Source organism: Pelodiscus sinensis, chromosome 11 (genome assembly GCF_049634645.1).
Source record: "Pelodiscus sinensis isolate JC-2024 chromosome 11, ASM4963464v1, whole genome shotgun sequence".
Classification (NCBI taxonomy): domain Eukaryota; kingdom Metazoa; phylum Chordata; order Testudines; family Trionychidae; genus Pelodiscus; species Pelodiscus sinensis.
In genome coordinates this window covers 25,512,268-25,528,291 of record NC_134721.1, presented here as the reverse complement: position 1 = coordinate 25,528,291, position 16,024 = coordinate 25,512,268, and the positions used below count along the sequence as shown (strand labels likewise).

Below are 16,024 nucleotides of genomic sequence, written 5' to 3'. Positions count from 1 at the left end.
AGCCTGGGGTACACAAGATAAAAATCAGACTCCTGAAAGAGGTAGTTTCTGGAAAAGTTACTAATGTCATTCTAGGGAAGAGGCTTTCAACAGAAAGGGCTGGATGAACACAGATGTTACAAAGACATGGCCAGACAGCTGTTTGTGTACCAAAAAGGTGGTTTTAATCCTAGATCTTACTGGTTTTAGATTTCTTGGCCACCCACAAAGAAGTTTCAGTTCAGAAACAAATGCCGTGGGTGCACATATCCTCAATTCCAGGTGGACTGACCTGCAAGTTGCAGCTATTTGATGTGACTGTCAGCCACCCATTCAAATGCTTCATCTGAGAGGAATGGGACAATTGGAGGACAAATGGGGAACACTCACTCTGGCAGGTCGACAGCACTGTGCAACTTACATGCAAATAGGTTTTGGCTGCTTGGGACAAAATAAAACCAGCTACTATTCACATTGGGTTCCATAAATGTGAAATTCTTCCCGACTGACTCTTCTAGCTCTGAATCCAACTACGACAGTCTGATTTGGTACCAGATGTCAACTGTCACTGAAGCTCATCTAGCCTTGGTTATGGATTTAATGGAGGTGTTTCGAGACAGCAACTATGATGAAAGTCTTGAAAACTCAGAAGCTGAGGAGAATACTAGAATCAGCGCCAGCAGCAATCAGAATGAATTAACTCATGTATTTTATGACAATGTGAGGATGGTTTTACCATATATTTTACTAGTTGCACAGTAAAATTCTAACTTAATTTTAACATCACTGCCTCCAATTAAAATATGCTGCTTTTATCAGGTCAGTCAGGTCTTCCTGTACTTTCAGTAAAAAAAGCGCCAAACAAACCATGTATAACATGCAGACAAGTAGAGCTGGGGGTGGGGTGGGGGGGGGGGGGGGGGGGGAAAGAAGAGAGGAGTGGGAAAGAGAAGAGGCAGGGAGGGAGGGAGGAGGGGTTTGGTCAAACTTTGCATAACCTGTGGGTTATATGCTAGAACACAGTTGACACCCTGGTTGACTACTATCCAATAAGCCAATGCTTATGGGTAATTGACTAGTCATTCACATCCCTAATCTTGGCCATATCAGCAAGGCTAACAGGGCAAACACCTCTGCTCATGTAGGGGAATACTATGGTATCTTTGACCAAACAGATTCCCAGTAGCAGAGTAACTGAGAATCATGCCATGTTATTAGAAGTTAGCATTTCAGTAAGCGATACATGTGAGGTTGTGTTGCAACTCCTCCATTCCAGGAGTAATGGTATGGAAAACACCTTAGCCTACCCCCTCAGCCCCATCATGTCACATTACAATCTTCAGGTGGTTTTGTTTAGCTTGAGTATCACTTCAAGAAATGTGTTAGACATTTTGCACAAAAAAATTGTCATTAGTATCTTTTATTCTGTATCAGTGTTTAAGTTAACTGGACACCCATGGTACTGAAGCAGTGTTCAGTCACATTACATGATGCAGTTTCCTACTACTGCGTTCTAGAAGAGACAAGTTATCCAGAGGCCTGGTCACCTTCCATGAAATATTGTAAACAGACATTTTTAGCAAGAAATCTGTGTAAGCAGGTAGCTGAGACTGCAGCTGCTCATGAATTTAATATTTCAAGTTGATGGGTTAACTGAAGCGCCCTTTTCTATTCTGAGGTGTGCTGTCAGAAGTCAAGTCCAATGTAGGTTCAACACATGCCACTCATTGCAAATTGAGGCCTTTGGTGAACAACATTACATCTGAAGTTCAGCTGTTCAAAAAACAGCTACCATCAAATCTAGTTCTGATATCCAGTGTGAAATGAACAATCTTGACCTCCACACATTGTGGCAGGATTCAATCATGTTAGGTGGTTTGTGTGAACCAGAGGAGTTTGAGATGAAGCAATTTAGTGGCTGAATTAACTAGTTGCTTGTTAAACATTAACAGCTAACCTGACCCATGCTTTTGGGATGAACACGATCCTTTATGACCAATCTAGTTTATGCCATAAGTAGAGTTTAACACAAGAAATCTAAGTGAATGAGCAGATTGTGGTGATATGATTGATGCAGCTGATTGGCATCTCAGTTAAATATTAGTCAACAGAATAAGCAAGGCTGTAACTCAGACATTAGGGTCAAGGAATGTTTGCTTGGCCAGAGATCTGAGTCACCTGTGCATGCAGTCCTATTAAGTGGATTATAGGCTACCTTGAGAACATGGTCTAGAGGTCCACAAATCAAAATACTTCTTGCTAGCATGTTAAGGAAATACCTTCCATAGATCTGTAAGTACCTTTCAGGCATCATCATTAGAAGTTACCTGTCCCATAAGGGAGATCAAGTGCGCCATTAGAATTGCATAAGTACTGTAAAGATGAACATTTCTTTAGGAGGTTTGAGTTGTTCACATTGAAGTTAGTTAATATCTGTTTGGATGGTGAAGTGCTCCTTAAAAATCAAGTACTGTTTCCCTATAATTTAAGGAACACTTCACCATCCAAACAGTTGTTTTAGACAAAAACTACCTTGCTGGGAACAGCCAAGAGATGAGAAAATAGCCTCCAGTGTCTTTGAAATATACTACTTTAAGACAAACAAGAACCTAGTTCCATCCTGGATGAGCTCACTACCTTCCTCTGCACCTCAGAGGATGCCTCCACTAGAGGTGAAAAATCCAGTTTAGTCAGTTAAACTGTTTATGTTGTTTAACAGCATGTAACAAGATCTCATGGGCAGAGAGCTGCTCCAGACTGGGCCACTGGTTAATAGATTACACCCCTAGCCTCTACTAGGCAAATAGATGGTATCTTCCCATCAGATCTGTTAGTGCTACGATCAGATGCATGATAAATTCTCCCAAATTATAGGCATATTAATAGCATTTTAAGTGAACTGTGACAAGGACACTAAGTCCTATTGAAACCAATTAGGACTTGAATAGACCCCTTGATGAGAAGTAGAAAAAGATATCAAGCATATTTGCAGGAGATTGATGAAGTGTCACCAAAAGTTAAAGAACCTTAACTTAAACCTATGGGCCACATTTTAACTGAGTATTTCAGAGATCATCAACACTGCTACCCATCCATCTTGTTCCCTTTAGTGCGCTTCCAGATCCCAATGAGTGGGAGAACCAGTCCCAAAAGAAGAAATAGTCAGCCTAAGGAGAAGACTGAAAATAGAGAGCAGCCAACATCTTGTTCAGATTAGACTCCTCAGGATTAGACACTCAGGGATGCAAATGAGCAGCTAGCACTAGTTGACCTGTGAGAAACTGACTGATCAATGTGATCAGTGTACTTTTTTGGGGAGAGATGATTAAAAACTACTCTGCAATCTTCAGGTGGTTTAGAATCAGTTTCCAGACATCTTGAAATGCTGGTAAGCAAGACATGTTAGTGGGAGGGTTTATTTATTAACTAGAGGGTGCTATGTTGACTCAATAGCCAGAAAAGATGCAATGCAACATGCTAAATCTTAGCTTTTTCAAGGGTCCCAGGGGGATTACTTGCAAGTAGCTAGCAAGTTCCTTGGGAAGAGGGGGGCATGGAGTATTCACATTTACTTTAAAATGTTCCTGCTTTACCAGGAAGGGGCTTGATTCACTATACTGTTTCGATAGTTGAGAGATGGTAAATAATTGTATACAAACATTGGTACTTGCAAAATCATAAATGGAACTGCTATACAATACCAATATACAAAACCAATATACAAATATTAAAGTTACATATTGAGACTTTCCTGTACAAACACATTAAGCTAGCTTAATTGGGGAGGGAGGACAGGGAACACAGGAGAAAGCAAGCAGGAAAGCAACTTACAGTGAACCCTCGTTTATCGCGGTAGATAGGTTCCAAACCCGACCGCGATAGATGAAAATCCGCGAAGTAGAAGTAGGATCCTCAAAGCCTCGGGGGAAGCCGGCGGGGGGGCATCTCAGGCGCGCCTGGGCTGCTCCCCCGCCGGAGCCCCTCCGCGGCTTTCAAAGCCTCCGGGGAAGCCGGCGGGGGGGCATCCCAGGCGCGCCTGGGCTGCTCCCCCGCCGGAGCCCCTCCGCGGCTTTCAAAGCCTCGGGAGAAGCCGGCGGGGGGGCATCCCAGGCGCGCCTGGGCTGCTCCCCCGCCGGAGCCCCTCCGCGGCTTTCAAAGCCTCCGGGGAAGCCGGCGGGGGGGCATCCCAGGCGCGCCTGGGCTGCTCCCCCGCCGGAGCCCCTCCGCGGCTTTCAAAGCCTCGGGGGAAGCCGGCGGGGGGGCATCCCAGGCGCGCCTGGGCTGCTCCCCCGCCGGAGCCCCTCCGCGGCTTTCAAAGCCTCCGGGGAAGCCGGCGGGGGGGCATCCCAGGCGCGCCTGGGCTGCTCCCCCGCCGGAGCCCCTCCGCGGCTTTCAAAGCCTCCGGGGAAGCTCCGGGGAAGCTCCGCCGGCTTCCCCGGAGGCTTTCAAAGGAGGCTTTGAAAGCCGCGGAGGGGCTCCGGCGGGGGAGCAGCCCAGGCGCGCCTGGGATGCCCCCCCGCCGGCTTCCCCGGAGGCTTTTTAAAGTTTTGGTAACCGCTACTTCGCGGTTCGACCATCGCGGATTCACGTATATACATAATGTAATGAAAAAAGTCCGCGAAGTCGTGAATCCGCGATAGTCGAACCGCGAAGTAGCGAGGGTTCACTGTACACCCCCAGGAGAACAGTACAATGGCTTACTTCCAGGTGCCAGGAGTTGCAAGACTGCTTTGCTGGGCTGGAAGACTAGAGAGCAAGAGGACAAAGCAATCAAAAAGCCACCTTGGGAGAAGAGTGTCAGTTGTCATCCACTGTCCATAAATAGCCTCAGGGAGTAGCTGAGTTACTCTACAGGATAAACTTAAACAAAAGATCTGGCAGCACTTTATAGACTAAAAACATGTAGATGGTATCATGAGCTTGTGTGGGCACAGCCCACTTCTTCAGCCTGACAGTCTACTAGTCAGGTCTATCAGATTAACTGAGATGTTAAGTAGATAAAGTAGCCCTGCATATACACTGACTTTAAGATCCACTTCAGAAGCAAAACATTTTGGAGAAACTACAGTTTAAGAAGGTCAAGACATGCAAAGATTAAAAGAGCTGCATGGGGGGACTAAAGCTGTGGCCTAAGAGGCCTCAAGGTGAAGCCTATGGATTAATCAGCTAGGAGATCAGAGCCCTGTAAGTGACACCTAGGATTTGAAGTTTACAGATTTGGAGGACAGAGCCTGAGATTAGTTAAGCTTTATCTACACTGCACAGCTTTTAGTGACATGGCCATGTCACTAGAAGTTTGGCAGTATGAAGACAGTTCCACTGTCAAATATGACAAATATTTCCACCCCCTACAAGCAGTGGGTGTGTTGTTGGAAGAAGCACATGTCTTCCTTTACAGTCAAAAGGTTCACACTGCCACTTGCCTGGGCAAAATTTGTGTCTGAGGGGGGCCTCTCAACTTCTGAGATGCTTAGTCGAGTTTCCAAAGTTGTGAAAGATTTAGAACCAAAGTTATACAATGCCTCAATTTTATCTTCTGCTACCCTTCAAGTATAGCTTGGCTGGGTTAACATTAACATATTTGTGCTCAGTTAAAGTTATTTCAGAGTCAAACAATGCTGTACTACTGAGTAACAAATGTTTAAAAATTGAGGATTAAGAATAAGTGTCAGAGGCCAGAGATTGTGCAATTCAGAAAATGAATTTTTATGCCTAGCCACTGAATGGAAGATGCTGGATCCCCTTCCCTATACACTGTGGGACTCATGTTCTAATCCTCCTTCTGCCTGGGCTTTATCCATCATCCCCATCAGCCCCCCCTCCCCAGTTTTTAATAAAATTTGTTGATAAGTCAGGCAATAAACAAGCTTATAGCCTGTGACCTATTAAAATAACCAAGACAAAAATCTTAACCATATGGATTGTGGACAAGTGAAAGCGTATGCGCATCTGGCAGTCTGAGGGACATTAATCTAAAAATCAGATCTTGAGGTTCAAGTTCAATAGAAGTGTTTGCAAACAGGAGAAATCTGGAGATTCTATAAAAACTGCAATACTGAAATGAGAAGTGAAATTGACTAGTGATTTGTCCACCCAAGAAACTAAATATGTAATCTGATGTCTTGCTAAAAAGGTAAAACTCCCATTTACAGGCTAATGTAGGCAGGTGTCCATTGGTCAGGAGATTTGTTTCTATATGTCGAGTCAGACTGCTGACTACATTTGTTTCCTCCTGGCAGTGTTTTCCCCTACTCCCATCGCTCCCTCCCTTTGGTGTCCATAGGAACAGTGCTTGGCTCAGGCTGTTGCACAGCCTGAGATTACAGCATCATGTGTGGGCTCAGCAGGTTTAATCACCTGAAACTCTCTCCTTGTGGAAGCAAGTGCTATTAAGTCAGCCTTGCCTGATACCCACAAAGTTCTTGACTGTGATCCTTTGGTATTAAAAACCAAGCCTATGAAATTGCTCCTTCTGAAGAGTCATGAACTTCCCCTATTTTATCCCCATCCCTATCCTTGATCCCCAAAAGGACCCGTTTAAACCTAAATTTCCTAACATCAGCTTCCTCACCAGCAGTGTCCTTTCACAGTATACTGCCATGCTGGCGACATTTTCCTCCTGCTCCTTAGTCCTCCCCCAGAATACTGAATGAGATCAAATACCAGTGAAATCTTCCATTTCTCCCCCCCTCCCCCCAATACCTTCTTTGCTTCAATGGGTATTGTACAAAACTCTTCTCCCTAGTACTTGAGGGAACAGCTTCCTACAAGATGGCATTTCTGGATCCCAGGAGACAAGGCTCTGAGGCAGGGTTACTGTAAATGGTGTTCTCTACGCAGGAAGATTTACCAGTATAAATCCCATGTGGTCACTTATTGCAATACAAGGGTGGCCTTCTTGGGTTTAGCTTCTTCCCCACAGACAAAACAGTCACTCATACTGGAATAAGCACCTATGTGGGAATTATGAAGGTTAAACTGTTTAACTACATACTTTAGCTTGATCTAGTAGTATTACTTCCTCAGATGGACAAGCCCCAAAGGTGACTGAATCAAGACCAAACACTAAATTAACTTCAGAATTGAGCCCTTATCTATTCAAGGATGGATCTGAGATGTACCCTGAGAACTGGAGAACCACTGGGTCTTGCTTACACTACTATTTATTACTACCATATAAAATAGGATAATCCCCCATTCCTTTCTAGATTAGGTAAGGCTGCAGAACCATACCTATTTTAACCCTCTTGCTTACCCTACACAAGACATTAGTACTCACCACTAGGGATGTAAAAGTAGTCAAAGTAGACTACACGATAAGCCTAGGCTTATTGGGCACTCTGCTTGCATATCTCCCCCTGCTGCCTTTATATCAAGGCAGCAGGGGAGGAGAGAGCAGGAGCTGGGAAAGCCATCTTAAAAGCTGGTTTCCCCTCAGTGCCACCTCCATGGTTGTGGGGGGGTGGGGTGGTGCAGAGGCACTGTACCTCTGCCGCTTAAAGGTAGTAAGAGTCTGGTGGCTTATACTTGAAAGGCAGAAGTGCAGCATGAGACCTGGCACGAGCAGTGACTGAAGCAGTCCCCACGCACACTGGATCCCTGACTGCTGCAGTTCTGACTTAAGTGTAGTAAGAACCTGGCTGCTGTGCACCCAGCTCCTACTACATTTAAACTACATAGCCACAGCAGGGGTAGCAGGCACCCCACCTTTTAAATTAGTTGAGTCATTGTAGAAATTCCATCAACTATTTGATTACCTGATTAATCACAATTTAACGTCCCTACTCACCACCTGACATTTTATTCATGTCAAAATGAGTTTCCGCTAGAAGAGGTTAACTGTAGGAAAGTTTGAGTTGAGGGCTGACTCCAGAGAGAATTGGGAGTTCAGTGTTCAACGTGTTGCAAAGTGTAGCCTCTTGATTGCTTCACTTCATAGTACTTTAACAGTGGAAGTATTACAGAGGAAAGTTCTATTTAACCTCTAGGCTACAAATAGCAAGCACAGTAACACCCATTTGGGCCTCCTCATGACACACATGAGTTGTCTATCTTAAGAGTAGCATTCAACCATAGATGACTGGAGAACTAGAGTAGTGAAACCTGACTGCACAAGGTGGTGGCAGGGAGGAAGAAGAGTTATTCCCCCTCACGCCCAGTTTGACTCAGGCCCATGAGTTTATATATTTGGACTGTTCAAGGGCAGAGAAGTCTCCAAAGGCTTTCCAAGAAAGCCTCAAAGACATTACAAGGCAGACATTACGAAGATCTGATCATTGTTCCCAAAGCAAATAAAGTGCTCAGACCCACCAGCGATGAACACTGACAGGTCTGGGCACTGACTCCTCATGTTACCTTTAAGTCACTCACCATATTGCCCCCCCCCCCCTCCAAAAAAAATTACAGGAGAGGAGTCTGTCTAGAAACAAGTGTATAATTTACTAGTGAGTATTTTCCTTTAGTTTCCTCTACTTTGGAGTCTTACTTCACAAACTGATAGCATCGGATGTAGACAGCACATTAAATTTTGTCTACCCTTGCTGTATTTCATGTGTGTTCTACAGAAGTCCTGCTCTTAGTCACTTGAACAAGGGGAATTACTGTAGTATTAAGCCAGAGCTAGGGGAGGCATAATATTTAGTTAAATGGGACTTGATTGAGACCCAGCCATAACAGAAGGCATCTTGTTCTTATCTAAGAACAAATAGCTAGCCACTTCTCTTCATATTTGGTTTTCTTCTTTAAACAGTACAAAGACATGTTATTAACTATATCTAAGAACCTGTACAACAGATACTGATAATCAGGGCTCAACAAACTGTGGCGAGAGCTACTCGCCATCCTACACCACACATGCACCAGTGAATGGGGTGCACTGAGCGACCGGCTGAAATCTACACTCCCGGTTTGTTGAGCTGCTGATTTTTCTGGGAGAAACACAGCCACTATTTGTCAGCAATGCAAAAATACGTATGCTCCTCAAATCAAGAGGAATTTCAGCTATTACTATTAATAGGGAATGAAATAGTGTGCATGCATCAAATCCTAGAGAAAGCTACAAGTATAGCTACAAAAAATGTTGAATTAGTCACTCCGAGGATCCCCTGAGCAGAGAGTTATGGATTCTCCTAGGACTCAGATGACTAAGCCTGGGTCAAACATTTGCAAGAACCTGAAAACTTTCAAATATCAATGCCATAATGTGGGGACATGCCGCTAGCAGAGCTGACTCCCTGTTGCAGTGCAAGAGGCTGAAGACAGGCAGCTGAAAGTGTGAAGTGAGATATGTACCAGTTTCATCTTCTGGACCTGTGTCTTATGCCTCCATTATCTGTGGTGAGGCCCTGTTACTCAAAAAATTGGTCTTTAGCTACTGGCAATGTTGCAGTAAGACACAGAAACTCAACTGCTATGACGACAACTGTCCGAGACAATTTGTTGCCATAAAGAGTTAGGTAATCAACATGAAAAAGCCCTTGATGTAAATGCACAAGCAAAAAATATTCATGCTTTTACCAAGCCCAACAGCTCATAGGAGGGATATATGTTGCAGTTTTGTACTAGATTTACTGTACTTGTCTCACTTGAAAGCTGCATTGATGAAGTTCGTTATACTAATAGCTAGTGCTCCCTAAGAATAGGTTCTCCAGGGACAAAACCCAAGGTCATGACATTAGCTATAAACTAGTACTTCTCTTACCTTGACAAGCCTTTCCTTACCATCACTGTGAGAGAGAGAGAGAGAGTGTGTGTGTGTGTGTGTATATATATATACACACACACACACACACACACAAGCACTATTTGAGAAACACCTTGCCTCATGCATGGAACTTCATTCCAGGCGGTCAAAGCGATGGAGCAGTCTCACAGGAACACCAAGCTAACAGCAACAATGACATCACCAAGTCAGATCTTTACTGAGCAGAAAATGCAGCAACAAATTGAACCTTAAGAGCTGCTTGCTCAAGAAAGCACAAAAAAACCAGGTGTCTGAATTAGAGATCAGGAAAGGAAAAAACCTACCATGATGAACGATATCCCTACACTCTATTTTCTAAGCAGCATATTGCATTAATGTACAAGCATGCTGTCTTGACTAGGTTTTGAAATGCACTTGTTTGCAGGTCTAATAAATAGAGATGTTAATTGTGTAACTGATCACAGGCTAATTGATAAGCCTGGGCTTGTCTGTTAATCCTATGACTATGCACTCCCTCTTGCTGCCTCTGTATCAGAGGCGGCGGCGGGGGGGGGGGGGGGGGGGGGGGCGGGGAGAGAGAGAAGGTGGAGGAGCCAGTGCTGGTGGCTTGAGCACTGGCTCCAGTAGAGCCACCACCCCCATGCTTCTGCCTCTGATAGAGACAGCAGTGTGGGGGGTGCAGACAGGGACTGGTACATGCAAGCCAGCTCCCTGTGTGTACTGGAGCTGCCATTTCCCCCTCCCCCCCCGCCCCACACTGGGGCAGCAGGCAGGAATCAGTGCCCAAGGAGAGCCAGCTTAAAAGCCTGCCCCCATGTATGGACATGCAACAGTGGACTTTGTGGTTACAGGTATATCTGTGTAAACAGTTAACAGCCCTACTAATAAGTCATGCTTCCAACTGTTTTAAAGATGTCATATGGCAGCATTTTGCTACATGCTAGTAGTAGCTTATCAACAGGACTAATTTAACACTTCATGAGCCCTGTTCTTAAAAAGTGGAAAATTAAATTTAGTCTGATGAGAGGCAGATAAGACAGACCATTGTTTTAGAAGACCAAAGCTAGTAGCCAGTGATTAAGAATACAGTGTTGTGTTTAGACTAGAAATCAGAATGTTTTACATGTAGCATATTCACATGTAAAGGGCCTGTTCCTCAAAGATTTTCCTCCAGACAGCCAGATTAGGGCATAGTTTAACTGAAGTCAATGCCTGAAAATTAGTACTACCACTGAAACACATACTATGTTGTCTATTGTGCACTGCCATTTATGCACTATGGCTTCTGTCAATCATGCAAGTTCAAAATCTTGTACCTAAGCTACCACTATACCAGTGATTGCACCACTCTTCCTCCTCTCTTGTCTCTTGACGTTTCCTACTTTGGCTGCATAATGAAAGCAAGTGTTTTAGGGAGAGGTGGGAAGAGTTACTTTCTGCAAGTCACAGCCCTGAGATTTTTTTTTAAACAATTCTGCCACTGGTAATGTGACCCATTGATAAGATGCCAAATTTTGCCAATAAAGCCTGAAGTAGACAGCCTTATTTAGGATAAAGTCTATATTGTACATTACAGTATAAAGACTGCTTTTACTACAGAATAGTCCATCTAGTTTGGAAAAACCCCTTCAGTTTACCCTATCATTGAAAAAAAATGACAGTCTCCCCCCAACAGAAGCAGTTAGCTAAAATGTCTCCACTGACCTATGGCTACTCTGTATGTAACGTCAGCATATTCTCCACCTCCTACCCAGCTATGTTGGCCACGGCTATGCTGGACTTTTAAGATCTTGACCAGGCCTGTTTTCTTAAGGTATGTTTGTTAAAGATGTGCAGTTTAACAAAGTGGATTCCAGAACAGCCTTCTTAAAATAGTGTATATTTTACAGAGATTGGGCTTTTGACTACAGGCTGAAGTTTGACATCCTGCTACACAGCAATCCACTACCATTCTGGAGGATCAGTAATTCTCTCATGTAGTATGGTGGCATCCTTTGCCATGTTCCTTAATCTTTTGTTTTAGATCAGGCTCTGTAGGCCACCTACTTTGAAATGATTTGGGATTGTCAAATCAACTGCCTTAACAGTAGTGAAGTGGGCAATCTTATATGCTCCCTATATAATGGGATTTTTATACCACTCCAGGGGTAATATGTTTAATGCCATGCAGTGAAACTATCTACAAATATTCTGCAGTCACTGTTCAGCTCTCCCTAGAAAACTCCCCTCTTCCCCAAAACAGAGGCACAGTCTTATAGTTTCGAATAAGAAAGGACTTCCCCAAAGTCATGTTTTGCCCATAAATTTATTCTGCTGACAGGTAAATCTCAAACAGCATGAAACTCTTATAAGTTCTGCTACTGAAGTTCAGAGTCCAAAACCACTCTTCTCCTTGGACATTTGAGTGCAGTCCAAAAGCAAATAGGCTTAAGCAACAGAAGCCACTTTGACTTACCAAAAAAGAAAGCTATGGAGAAGCTAGTTAGAATTGTATTTCAGAGCAGTCTCAATGTGCCCAATTATATTAGAGTTCAAGTGTTTTAAGCCATGCTTTACAATATCTATTGTCCCGCCTTAAGCATCTTTGTAGATTAGTTCTCTAGAAACAAAAACAGTTATATTGAGTCTGAGAAGCATTTCCTGACCTAGCTGATAATTTAGGAAGGTTTTTAGATACTAGATTCTGCAGCAGATTAGTGGAGAAAACTGTACTGCTGTAGGGCTTCTTGAAAGCAGTTCTGCTTATTTTGGTAATTACAGTTTAACCCAATCTTGTACTTTCTGTACTAGAATATAACAGCACATGTAGAAGAGAAGTTTGAGATTACACTTTGAATGCCTAAGAATTTATTACATTAGGAAATAAGTCATAATGAAGACCCTTTGAATTCTGAACTTGATCCACCAAATCTAGACAAAGTATTATTAGTTTGTGGATAGCAAGTCATGTGTTTAGTCAGCTGCTGAAGTCACAAGGGAAAGACAGAATGAGAGTTTTTCCTGACTGAGGGCATGGCATAGAACCACAGATTTAAAAAACAGTGAACACAGTAGTCTACCTACTTTAAACAAACTTCATTCCAGATTATAAAAGAGTTGCACTTCAATATGGCTGCCTGGAGAATATTAGCCAAGAAACTGTTTTATCAAATACTTCAGTCTGTAACTGAAAGTTTAACAAAAAAGTAGGACTATTGGTTTTTTTTTTATTTATCTAAGGTGCTGCAGATGGTATGAGCTTTGGATATGCCCACAAAAGTGCATAATACCATCTGTTAGTCTCAGGTGCTGCAGGACTTTTTTTATTTTATTAAATGCTAGTGGTCTTAGTGGCAAACAGGCATTCCAAGTTAAAGCCATAACCAGACAAATGAAGTCAGCTAACTCTAGTAGAGCAAGCTGGGTCACGTACTTCATAATCCCCATCTATATTATCAGGTGTAAGATGTTGACTTGCAATTTGCATAGCACAGAAGAGTTGTGTAGTAGTGAGTGGTGTAGTAGTGGACTGCTACTATTTGTTACCCATGTTCCAAATTGTTAGCAACAAAACAGATCTTAGCATTGAACTTCCTGCTTGTCTGGGAGGAATTTGTAAAACCTTGTGTTTATTTACATGTTTGCCCATGCAGTCCTTCATAGGTTTAGCAGCTCTGTTCCACCAGGACAAGTTTTTGAAGAATCATGAAAGACAAAATTAAACTTGGCCTATGACTCAAGTTTATGTCTTACCTCAAGGTTGTAAGAAGTCAGTATAATCAGAACTATTTTAAAATACAGCTAAACCAATACATCACCTCTGCTAGCAGTTAGAAAAATATTGAAATCCCTCCTTAACTTAGCTTTTTAATTAATCAGGATAGCAATGGTTAGCCTTTTTAAAGGCATAAGAGCTGATTACAGCCTACAGCATCTTAGCATCAAATTTAATTCTTCCCACTGACTCAGTCCTTATGCATGCAAAGAAGTTACTTGCGCAATAACTGCCAGTCTTTTCAGTTGCCTATGTTATCCTGTTATTAACTGGACTAAGTGCAGTCTGCTAGTAAGTTAATTATATCCACTGATTACACTGAATAATATTTCAAATTATAGTAGTTTTTTCTGAAAAAAAAAAAAACTTAGGGATATTCCTAGCCTCTAGCTGTTCTCCCCCCCCCCCCCACCCACCCCCATTCTTCAGAGTTTGCATAAACCCAAGCACAAAAGGTGGGTGACAAATCTCCATCAGAAACTTTATCATTTCTACTTGAGCTCTTACTGATTTTCATATCAGGTCAATGCACCTGACTACAGGCAACTAGAGAGGCTGAAGGAATGGCCTCTTCCTTAGAAGAAAACATCCACATCGACCAGGAAAGCTTTATATTCAAAACATCAGCTTTTACTAGCTACTCTGAAGCATTATGAAAGCATCATTGTTACATATAGATGAGGGCAGGAGGAAAGAAAAATCTTAAACCCATCCCAATCCTTACACACAATGCCTCCCTAACTCAGTGAGCTCTCGATGCAAATCCCACTAACAAGGAAGAGCCCCATTCTCTGGCACAGGATAAGACACAAAGGAACAATTTTCCGGGTCCATCAACGCCTCCTCCCCACCCCATTTAGTCCCCGCAACTGGAAAGAAAAGGCCCCTCCTCACAGAGCCGCTCCCCCTCCTACTCCAACAAGGGAGGAGCCCCGCTGCCACCTCCTCCTAGAGCCCCTCCTCTCGCTTTAGTCCCAGACACCGGGATCTACTACCTCCCCCTCCTCAGGGGGACTAGGGTGGAGCCGGCTGCCTTTTCCTCCCTCCCCCAGCCTCAGGGCACTTGCGAGAGCAGCTGCCGCCCGCCGGCCCCGGCGAGCAGCCTCCTTCGCAGCGCCGGGCCTACGTTCTCCGCCCCCACCAAGCAGCTGCCCACCACGCAGACCCCGCCAAGCGCCCGCTACCTCCGCCAAGCCACAGACCCTTCCCCCCCTTTCGCCCCCGCCCAAGTCCCGAGCCGCCAGGGGAGCAGCAGGCCACAACCCAGCCCAGGGAAGGAGAGAGCCCCACATCGCCAAGCCGGCCACTCACCACGCTCAGCAGCCCCGCGACACGAGCTCCAAGCCTCGCTACCTCCACTGCTGCCTTCGACTCCGCTTTAATGGGGCCAAACAGCCTCCCTGCTTTCACTTCCGCCTATCCCGCGCCAGCTTCCGGTCACGGGACCATTCGGTGCTGTAACGTCAGCACGCACAGGGTAGGCGGGGGGGAGTGCAGTTGCCGCGTCACACGTCCAAGCACGCCCGCCTTGGCGTCATCTAGGTGGCCATCTTGGATGCCAGGCTGCGTGCTGTGGCGCCTCCGAGCATTCTGAGAAAGATTCTACCGGGCCACTCTGGTTTGTTTACTTTGCAGCCACAGAGCCTCATGGCTCCCACTGGCTGCGGTTCGCCGTCTGCAGCCCAGGGTAGCCACGGGACACAGTGTGACCTGTGCCTATGTATTAATGAAGTTCTTTACAAACATATTAAAAAAGTAAAATCCTATCGAGCAATGTTAACAGAAATTGAATTTTCAGATCAGGAAAAGAAGGGGAATGGTTTATGATTAGGACTAGAAGTAAACAAACCTGGATTCTTTCCCCATCTCTGATACAGATTTTCTGTGGACTTTGGGCAAGGTACTTGCCTGCTCAGTACCGTAACTCATTTTCTCTGTATGTCACTTGGGGATAATGCCAGTTTCAGTGTGGTTTCATAACGTTTAATTCCTTAAGGTCTGTAAAGGATTTGGAGAGTTATAGATAGAAGTTACTATTAAAAGTGCTATAATCTATTAGAATCTGATATATATATATATTATATTCCTATCTGGAATATTCTTCATTGCAGATAATATATTACACAATATTAAAGTTATACTACATTAGAGAGAACCAAACAACAAAGGTGTATGTGAGAATGGGATGTCGCAGGCTGATCTAGCTCACTGCAGGTAATACAAATCTTAATGTTGATTGCAACAGGAGCTGGATCAGCTTTTTAGAGCAGAGGATAGGGAATCCTCTTGAGATTGGGCAAATCTTTACTTTCTCTGTGCCTCCATTTCCCCATCTGTTGGATGGTGTTAATTATACTGATCAATCTCACAGGGGTTGTGTTGTTTATTAATGGCTATAAAGTACTTTGAGATTATGAGATGGAAATTTCTACATAAGGTGTTGATTATGATGCTTCATTGAACAAAAGAAGAAAGACATAAGAAAAACCTCAAAGACAGAACTCATGAAAGTGCATCACTGCTTTGACTGTGATGCTCATGCCATCCTCACTGTGCAGCCTAATTACCAGAAGTGTATTGGCTACAGC

The 16,024-nt window shown here is 43.9% G+C and overlaps 1 protein-coding gene across 1 annotated transcript in view; it reads right to left on the bottom strand.

Annotated features, from left to right (window-relative positions):
• RAB7A (RAB7A, member RAS oncogene family) overlaps window positions 1–14,893 on the bottom strand; it is a 28,408-nt gene extending 13,515 nt beyond the window's left edge. Inside the window, exon 1 of the mRNA XM_006130878.3 lies at window positions 14,748–14,893. The gene's annotated coding sequence lies outside the window, so the exon portion shown is untranslated. The remainder of the gene's footprint in view (window positions 1–14,747) is intronic.
• Between the last annotated feature and the right edge of the window lie 1,131 nt (window positions 14,894–16,024).